This window comes from Herpailurus yagouaroundi, unplaced genomic scaffold (assembly GCF_014898765.1).
Source record: "Herpailurus yagouaroundi ecotype Mexico unplaced genomic scaffold, PumYag 139, whole genome shotgun sequence".
NCBI classification, from domain to species: Eukaryota; Metazoa; Chordata; class Mammalia; order Carnivora; family Felidae; genus Herpailurus; species Herpailurus yagouaroundi.
In genome coordinates this window covers 71,819,287-71,827,602 of record NW_024412394.1, presented here as the reverse complement: position 1 = coordinate 71,827,602, position 8,316 = coordinate 71,819,287, and the positions used below count along the sequence as shown (strand labels likewise).

At 37.7% G+C, this 8,316-nt stretch overlaps 1 protein-coding gene across 2 annotated transcripts in view; it reads left to right on the top strand.

Annotated features, from left to right (window-relative positions):
* The first annotated feature begins 4,991 nt into the window (after positions 1–4,991).
* The window catches only part of HS3ST5 (heparan sulfate-glucosamine 3-sulfotransferase 5), a 153,329-nt gene continuing 150,004 nt past the window's right edge, over positions 4,992–8,316 (top strand). For both annotated transcript variants that reach the window (XM_040474424.1, XM_040474423.1), the window contains exon 1: positions 4,992–5,206. The gene's annotated coding sequence lies outside the window, so the exon portion shown is untranslated. The remainder of the gene's footprint in view (positions 5,207–8,316) is intronic.

Here is an 8,316-nt window from a genome sequence, read left to right as displayed (position 1 = left end):
GAAATTTGCATTATCTACTCTTGTATTTCTTGGCCTCTCCTCCTTCTTGATCCCCTCAATCCTACTTTTGTTTCCCATTCCCCAACTTGGAAAACTTTATCTGGCCACAGCTAACAGTCAGAAGCCCTCGAGAAGCTTGCTTCCCTTGTTCTCCGGTTTAGAGAATGTGCCTTAGCCCCACTGTTTCATTGCTTTGGGGCTGCTCATGTGTGTTTTCATTTTAGGCTACCCTAAGAAATACTTTTCTTATTTTGGGTAATGTCAGTTTACAGCATAGGCTAAAATTTCATACCTACCTTTGAATCTCTGAAATTCTTTTTACACTTTCAGGTGAATATCCAATAACTAAGAATTAATTTGCACTTGAGGTAACTATTTTCCAAAATAATCAGTCTCTACCCAAAAAGACTTTAGCTGTCAGTTATTTAAAGTATTAAATTCTTACTTACATGTTTCAAAGGTAAAGATTTCTAAAGAAAACTTGTGTATGTTTGAAAAAAAATGGCAGTGAAAATTGCCAACATGATGTTTCAGTGTCTGTCCACATAATTCAGGGCTTATCTGAAGTTTTTCCATGTCATGCAGAAGAACAACTCCTGTGTAATTAATCCGCAAATTCCGTAGAATTGTAATCAGAGACAAATTTTCTATTTTTTTGTACTTCCATTATTTTGACATAATAAATTTCCCCTTATTCATGTTTAACCTGTAGACAAGTGATAACTATCCATTGTGTTAGAATGAATTTCAACCTTTTAAAAAGGAATCAGACTAGAAATATCAATAGTAATATAATTGAATACCTTCTGAACCCCTCCTACTCACATAGCATTCTGCTACAGGTTACAGAGAAATATGACTTTTCTTTATCTGCAATGTACTTATAAGTAACTCAGAAAATAAAGCATACAAAAAAAAATGACACAATGTGGCTCATGGTTCAAGAGTTATTGCAAGGCAATTATTCATTCAACAAATATTTACTGAGTGCCTACTATGTGCTAAGCACTCTTCTGCATGCTGAGTTTTTAAAACATGAGTGTATTTAAAAACAGAAGGATCATTGTCCTCCAGAGAAATGAGGCTGGTGAGTCAGGCAGGGATCGGGTGATGTGAGGCCTTGTTCTTTACCCTTAAGACAACGGGAAGGCATTGAAGGTTTTTAAACAAGGATCGACATGATCCACTGTGTAGTTTTAAAAGATCACTCTACATGCCATGAGGCAAATGCTGGAGAGAAACAAAATGTGAAATGGGAGACAGAAAAAAATCCAAACAGTGTTCCAAGTAACAGACAAGGTCTTAGGGGTGGCAGCAATGGTAGTGGAGCAGGAGAAGGAAAAGGAGGAAGTGGAGAGAAGGTGGACAAAGCAGATAGATTTACAAATTATTTAGGAAATAAAATCTAAAGAATTTGGTGATGATCAGGTACTGGGGCTGAAGGAGAAAAGAAGGATGAAATCCACTCTGATTCCTTTGTTTTAAGATGTTGAAAATCTTGGTTTCTGGCTTCTCCAACTGATATCAATGGTGCTGTTTTTAAAAATCGGAAACATTAGCGGAAAGCTATGTTTGAGACACATGAGTCTTTATGAGTTTGGTTATGGACGAATTCAGGTTGCAGAGCCTTCATTATATCCAAGTTGAGATACCAACTGTTCAGGTAGAAATAAAAGTCTGGAGATAAAAGAAGAAAATGTTAAACTGAAGATTTGAGAGTCATAATGAAATGATAGCATGATATACCTTGGTGAGCTCTTTTATTAGTATGTACAATGAAAAATAAAGACGTTTAATTTAGGGTTCTTTCATTATAAATTAGAAGAGTCTGGAAATGTATTATGGGAGAAGGAGACTTGATCTAAAAAAAAAAATACAGGGGCTAAGCATTTGACTTCGGCTCAGGTCATGGTCTCACGGTTTGTGGGTTCGAGCCCCACATCAGGCTCTGTGCTGCCAGCTTGGAGCCTGGAGCCTGCTTCGGATTCTGTGTCTCCTCTCTCTCTGCCCCTCCCCTGCTCATGCTCTTTCCTCAAGAATAAATCAACATTAAAAATTTTTTTGGATAAAAAGAATATAGGTAAGAGGAGAGAAGTAGAAATGAATGAAATGGCAGACACACTAAAACATAAATAAATTGCAAAGTTCTTTTTGGTTGCAAATAACAGAGGATACCAACCCAGATTGACTTAATTAAAAAAAAAAAAAAAAAAGTCTGTAAGTTCACACATAACTGAAAAGCCCAGGGTGTTCCACCTACAAGCAAAACTCTGCCCAGGGGTGAAACAACATGGTCAGGACCCAGCTCCTCTTTTTCTGTTTCTCAGCTACTTCCTTGGTGTTGACTTAAGCTCTGGCAAGTTCTCTCATGATCTCAAGATGGTTGCCAGGAGTTCCAAATGTTATATGTTCACATGCCAATGTCCAGCAAGAAAAACAAGTTGTTCTTTTACATACAACCTGTATGTAAAGGTCAAAGAAAACCCCAGAATGGAGATCATTAACGTCTTAAGGCCATGTGCTTATCCTTAATATTGTAGGTAAAAATTGAGATACATACGTTATCTTAAGCTACTTAAGGTGCATCTCTGGACTGGAGACAAATCCTCCCACCAAGCCATGTAGAGTGTTAGGGAAGGGGGATAGGCTAGAAGAACGTATATAGGGAGACTGAAATGCCAAGTTAAGGACCTTGGACTTAATCCAATAGACCAAAAAGAGCTCTTATATTTTGAACAGAAGAGGGAGCTAATGAAATGTTTTAAGAAGTTGAGTCTTAAAGCAACTATAGGACATACTGGAATGTTTAAGAAAAAGGAAAACAAGAATCTGTTAAAAGTCTACGACAACAGTCTAGGAAAGAGATAGTGAAAGCCTAAACTGCGATCGAGTAAGAAATGTTGATAAAGGGGCACCTGGGTGGCTCAGTTGGTTAAGCGTCCAACTTCAGCTCAGGTCACGATCTCACAGTTTGTGAGTTCGAGACCCTCATAGGGCTCTCTGCTTGTTAGCACGGAGTTCACTTTGGATCCTCTGTCCTTCTCTCTCTCTGCCAATCCTTGCTGCCGTGATGTCTCTTTCTCTCAAAAATAGATAAACATTAAAAAAAATGTTGATAGAGAAGATATCATGAAGTGATGGATGGAACAATATTTCAAAGCATCCACAGTTCACAAGATAATAAGAACGAATTTTGCTATGGAATTTCAGACTCTTACACTGAGATTTCAACCAATGTGATAGCTTTGGCTTATAGCAAAGATGAGATCCTTTTTTAAACCATGATACTGCACCCTCTTCTTCCAAACCCATTTCTAAATGAGTCTTTCCATTTCATTTTGTTTTAATTAGTTACCGTCATCCTGTGACCCATTATTCCCCTCATGCACAGCTTTCCTAGAAGTGAAAAAGAAGCCAAGTTCCAACCTCTGTCAGAATGAAGCCTGTCTTTGACTCCACAGAATAAGAACTTGCGGATTATAATGTAAAAAAGATAGATATCCCTACAGTTACATCAGTGGCATTTACTTTCTAGCAAACGTTTTTTTTGAACACTCTGTCAGCCTGCAGTGATTCCGTTAGCAAGCACCAGAAAACCCAATGAGTTAAACAAGTAGAACTCCAGAGGAAGCAGTTGGTAGTGTTGATTCAGCTGCTTATCAGTAGCAGGACCTACATCTTTGTGATTTTCTAGATTTTCGCAGTGTTTTACATCGTGGTGACAAGATGACTGCTTTACCTCCAAGTAGCACATCCTCATTCCAGGCAGGCAGTTGTGTGGAATAGAGAAGAGGGACAGGAATCTTTCTATTCATCAATACAATAAAATACTGCCTGCATTTCTTGCCCAGCATGCTTCTTATAGCTAATGGGCCGGAAGGGAATCACGTAACCATTCTTAGCAGTTGGAAGACTGGGAAAGTGAACATTTGATTTGATTTTCTGTTCTCTATGTATGAGACATAGAAAGGAAGAAGAAAGTTGAGCATGGTTTTGGGGTGGCCAAGCATTAGAATCTTCCATGAAAAACTGTTGTTTTACAGTATAGTCTGTGCTTCCGTGTGTATTACACTCTTGTCATTTTGTATTTGACTTTGTACTTATCTGTGTGTGTTGCTTTCTCTACCCTTGAGGAGAATATTTTCATGATCTGTTAACCAGTTTTAAAAATACATGTTTTAGGGGCGCCTGGGTGGCGCAGTCGGTTAAGCGTCCGACTTCAGCCAGGTCACGATCTCGCGGTCCGTGAGTTCGAGCCCCGCGTCAGGCTCTGGGCTGATGGCTCGGAGCCTGGAGCCTGTTTCCGATTCTGTGTCTCCCTCTCTCTCTGCCCCTCCCCCGTTCATGCTCTGTCTCTCTCTGTCCCAAAGATAAATTAAAAACGTTGAAAAAAAAAATTTTTAAATAGATGTTTTATTCCCTTTTTCCATTAGCCACTACCAACGTCTGCTTAACTTACTCAGCAAAGATGCTAGAATTTTGGTTTCCCTAAGTAGGCAACACAGATTGACTAGAAAGGATATTATTTTTGTTTATGTCTAGTTATCTTGGCAAGCATTACCATGTGAAAGAAAATATAGCAGAAGCACCAGATGATTCCGTTGGGATTTTGTATAAGTATCACATTTTATCTTTTGTGGGGTGTGATAGAGTCTCGTGTAAGGATATATTTCCAACAGAACTCATCAACCTTGACTTAGAAAGAAATCCAGTGCCAAAATCTGGCATCTGCACATCAAAGATAAAATTAGTAATACCACTGGATGCAGCGTTTAGACGAAATAGTCAATGAAAGCAGTATGAATTCCACCAGAATCCTCTGCAGACAGCAGCATCATGCAATCCTGACTTCACAATGACATGAAATTTTAAATGACAACTGTGCTAAATCAGGGAGCCGCAAACCCAGGCCAAGTTTAAATTTAGTAACACTGCCAGTTTACTGAAAATAACCTTCTCCGTAGCAGATTCTCTATGAATTTCAGGTGACCAACTACTTGTTTTTCTGTTCTGTTCAGAGATAATCAGGTACCCGGAGGCTCCAGCACTGGTACCTAACCTTGTCAATGGTGTTTCTGGTGTCCACTTCCGGAGTCTCCCTGGCCAGCTTTGAAATACGTGGAGATTAGAGAGTCCGCTGCATATATTCTTAAAACTTTCCACCGTACGTGCTCAGACTTTTTTGAATAAGCATAAGGATTTGGAGGTAAGTGGATTTTGGAAGTCACTCACGTGGCTGTGTAGCTCTTAATTACGTCAAAAATGAATATTTACTATATTTAACAAAATATATAAAAGTAAAAGCAGTTATTGAGTATTAGGAAAATAGCCGTCTATGTGCAATTCCATAGCAAAAAAAGGAAAATCAAATACAAAGTTTGAAAGTTGGTATATGTCGTGTAAATGTAAATACAAGTGGTATTCTTGATAACTGATAATCAGGTTCACACAAAAACATCACGATAATCACAGTGGTTCTCAAATTGTAATGTGTGTGAGAGTCACTGGGTGGGGAGAAGATCTGTAAAATTCTGATACCTGGGTATACTTCACAGAGAGTTAGATTGACTGGATCTCAGATGTGACCCAGCAATCTGAATTTTTATTTACTCACGTCAAAATGATCCTGATGAATGTGCGTCTTGAGCCTTTGGGAAATGCTGAAGTTGGCATTCAAAATAATATGCTTCTGGACGCCTGGGTGGCTCAGTCTGTTTTGCATCAGACTTCGGCTCAGGTCATGATCTTGCAGTCCGTGGGTTTGAGCCTCACGTCGGGCTCTGGGCTGACAGCTCAGACCCTGGAGCCTGTTTGGGCTTCTGTGTCTCCCTCTCTCTCTGCCTCTCCCCCACTCACGCTCTGTCTCTCTCTCAAAAATGAATATTAAAAAAAATATGCTTCTAATTTTCAAACTTTATATTAAATTGGGTTTTATGCCGTTTCCTTTGGCTACAAGAATAAATAAGGAAGGCACATTTAGCACAGAGGTGCTCAATTAGTGCTCTTTTTGTGACCCCCCCACCCCCAAATTGAATTGTTAGTTCTCTTTTAATACTTCTTTTTCAAGTTCAGCATGATGGGCTAGGTCCCAGGGCTCCCTATCTTGCTTTCAGAGTAAGCTTGCTGTCTTTAACCGGTTCTCCGTTCTCTGTAATGTTTTAATTTATTCAGATGTTTATGCGTAGTGGATCAACTCTAAGAACCATCTCAGAAGATAGGAATAATGAGTTATTACCAGGATTGGCTAAGCATTTCTTTATTTTTGAAGTTTATTTTCTTTTCCTCTTAACTTGGGAAACTCAGCCTCAGATTTTTCAAAAGAACAGATTTGCTTAACACATCATCAGCTACTCATTTTCCTTTGCACATAAAAACTTCTAAGTCATGTGCTACCTTAACACAGGTTATACGCACATTTATTGAATATCATTTTATTATATTTCTTGATCTCATTTAGCAACTTCATCTTTACTGTGTGCAATTTTAAGTTAATGAAAAGTTTGGTTTTCTTAGTCTGGTGGTAAAAGTGATTAGTAGAGACATATTCAGAACAGAAAGTGTGATGATTCCTTAAAGGTACAACATGATATTATTTTCGCAGTGAAGAGTGAAGTTTTTAATTAAAATCCTTTGATTGAATTTCATTTTTTTTCACCCTATAAGTCTCTGTGTGCACATGTTCATATTGTATACGAATTTCTTGTCAGTAAAATATCAAGTGGCAAAAATAAACCCTTAATAAAAAAAAAGTATATCCCTGTAGTGGCAATTAGCTATACATATTAGCTATTAGTATTACACAAAGAAAATGAATATAGACGTGGTTAAACAAGGTAGCACTTTTTTCAAGTAATCTAAAGATTTACAGAATTAGATCAACTGTAATCATGAATTTTTACATACATTCGTTGTCAGTGTTGTTCTCAATAGGCAATGCTCTCATTGCCATATCTGATGATAAAATCCTAAAATCTATAGTCCCCAAATTGTAAAATCCTCAAATATGTACTATACAAGTTCAATGAAGTTCTCAAACAAGATTTAATAAAGCTTTTAGTGCCAATCTTCTGTAATATTTTTATTTCAGAGAAATATAGAAACTACGCTTCTGCTTTTTCTTTTTTGTGTTCTTTTCCTTTTTTTCCTTCTCAGAAGAGCAGATGGAGAGAGAATGAAATTGTGTCCTCGAGTGAGTCACGTTCATTATCATTGGCATATAGGTCTTAAGTTGTGGCTCCCTAAAGAAAACTTACAATGTAGTTTCAGGGAACCTGAGTGAGACAACCTCCAGACACAGGAAGTAAAATATAACAACAAAATGATAAATTATAGAAACTTTTAAAAAAAAATTTTTTTTAATGTTTATTTATTTCTGAGACAGAGAGAGACAGAGCATGAGCGGGGAAGGGGCAGAGAGAGAGAGGGAGACACAGAGTCCGAAGCAGGCTCCAGGCTCCGAGCAGTCAGCACAGAGCCCGATGTGAGGCTCGAACTCATCAACCACAAGATCATGACCTGAGCTGAAGTCAGACGCTCAACTGACTGAGCCACCCAGGCGCCCCTAGAAACTTTATTGAAGCATAGAAGCATAAAGTTTTAGAACAGAAATGGACCATTAAGATCTTCTAGTCTGGCCCCTCATGTATAATAGCATTTTTTCTCTTCCAAACTTGCTGCATAGAAGGTTAATACAAAGAGCAGGAATCATCAATCTGGAGAGCTATGATTTTTTAACGTGCGAAACTAAGCAAGTGTTTTTTGGTAATGATTTCTTGGGTAAGGAAGGCTAGAAGGAAATTTTCATCCAAGATGAAGGTTGAAGAGGTAAAGACAATACCTGAGTACTTATATCATTGAACTTAAAATCATCAATTCTTTTAGTTGTCAGTAGATTATCTTTCATGTCATTCATTTAAAAATGAAAACAGCCAATTGAGGTCTACCTCAGGTTTGGTCAGCTTTATATGGAAATCTGATGTTGAAGGAGAAAAAGAGCTCAGAGTAAGATACAGCTTAGGATAGTAGAGCCATCTGGGACCATTCACAATATAGGAGAAAGGAGATTTAGCTATGTCAGAATCTCTGGGAGTGTTAGTGTTATTATGAAATAGTATAATAATGATATTTGTGAAATATCCAAAAAGATTAAAATGTATTTATTATTCTCAATTTAAGAAGTTGGAAAGTCATGAACATTTATGTAGTAAAGTATAATTTTTGATGTGTGGGAAATGCTCATAATGTGCTATAAATGAAAACAACAAGTTACAAACCATATTATGATGTGGTCCCATTTTTATTAGAAAAACAACAACA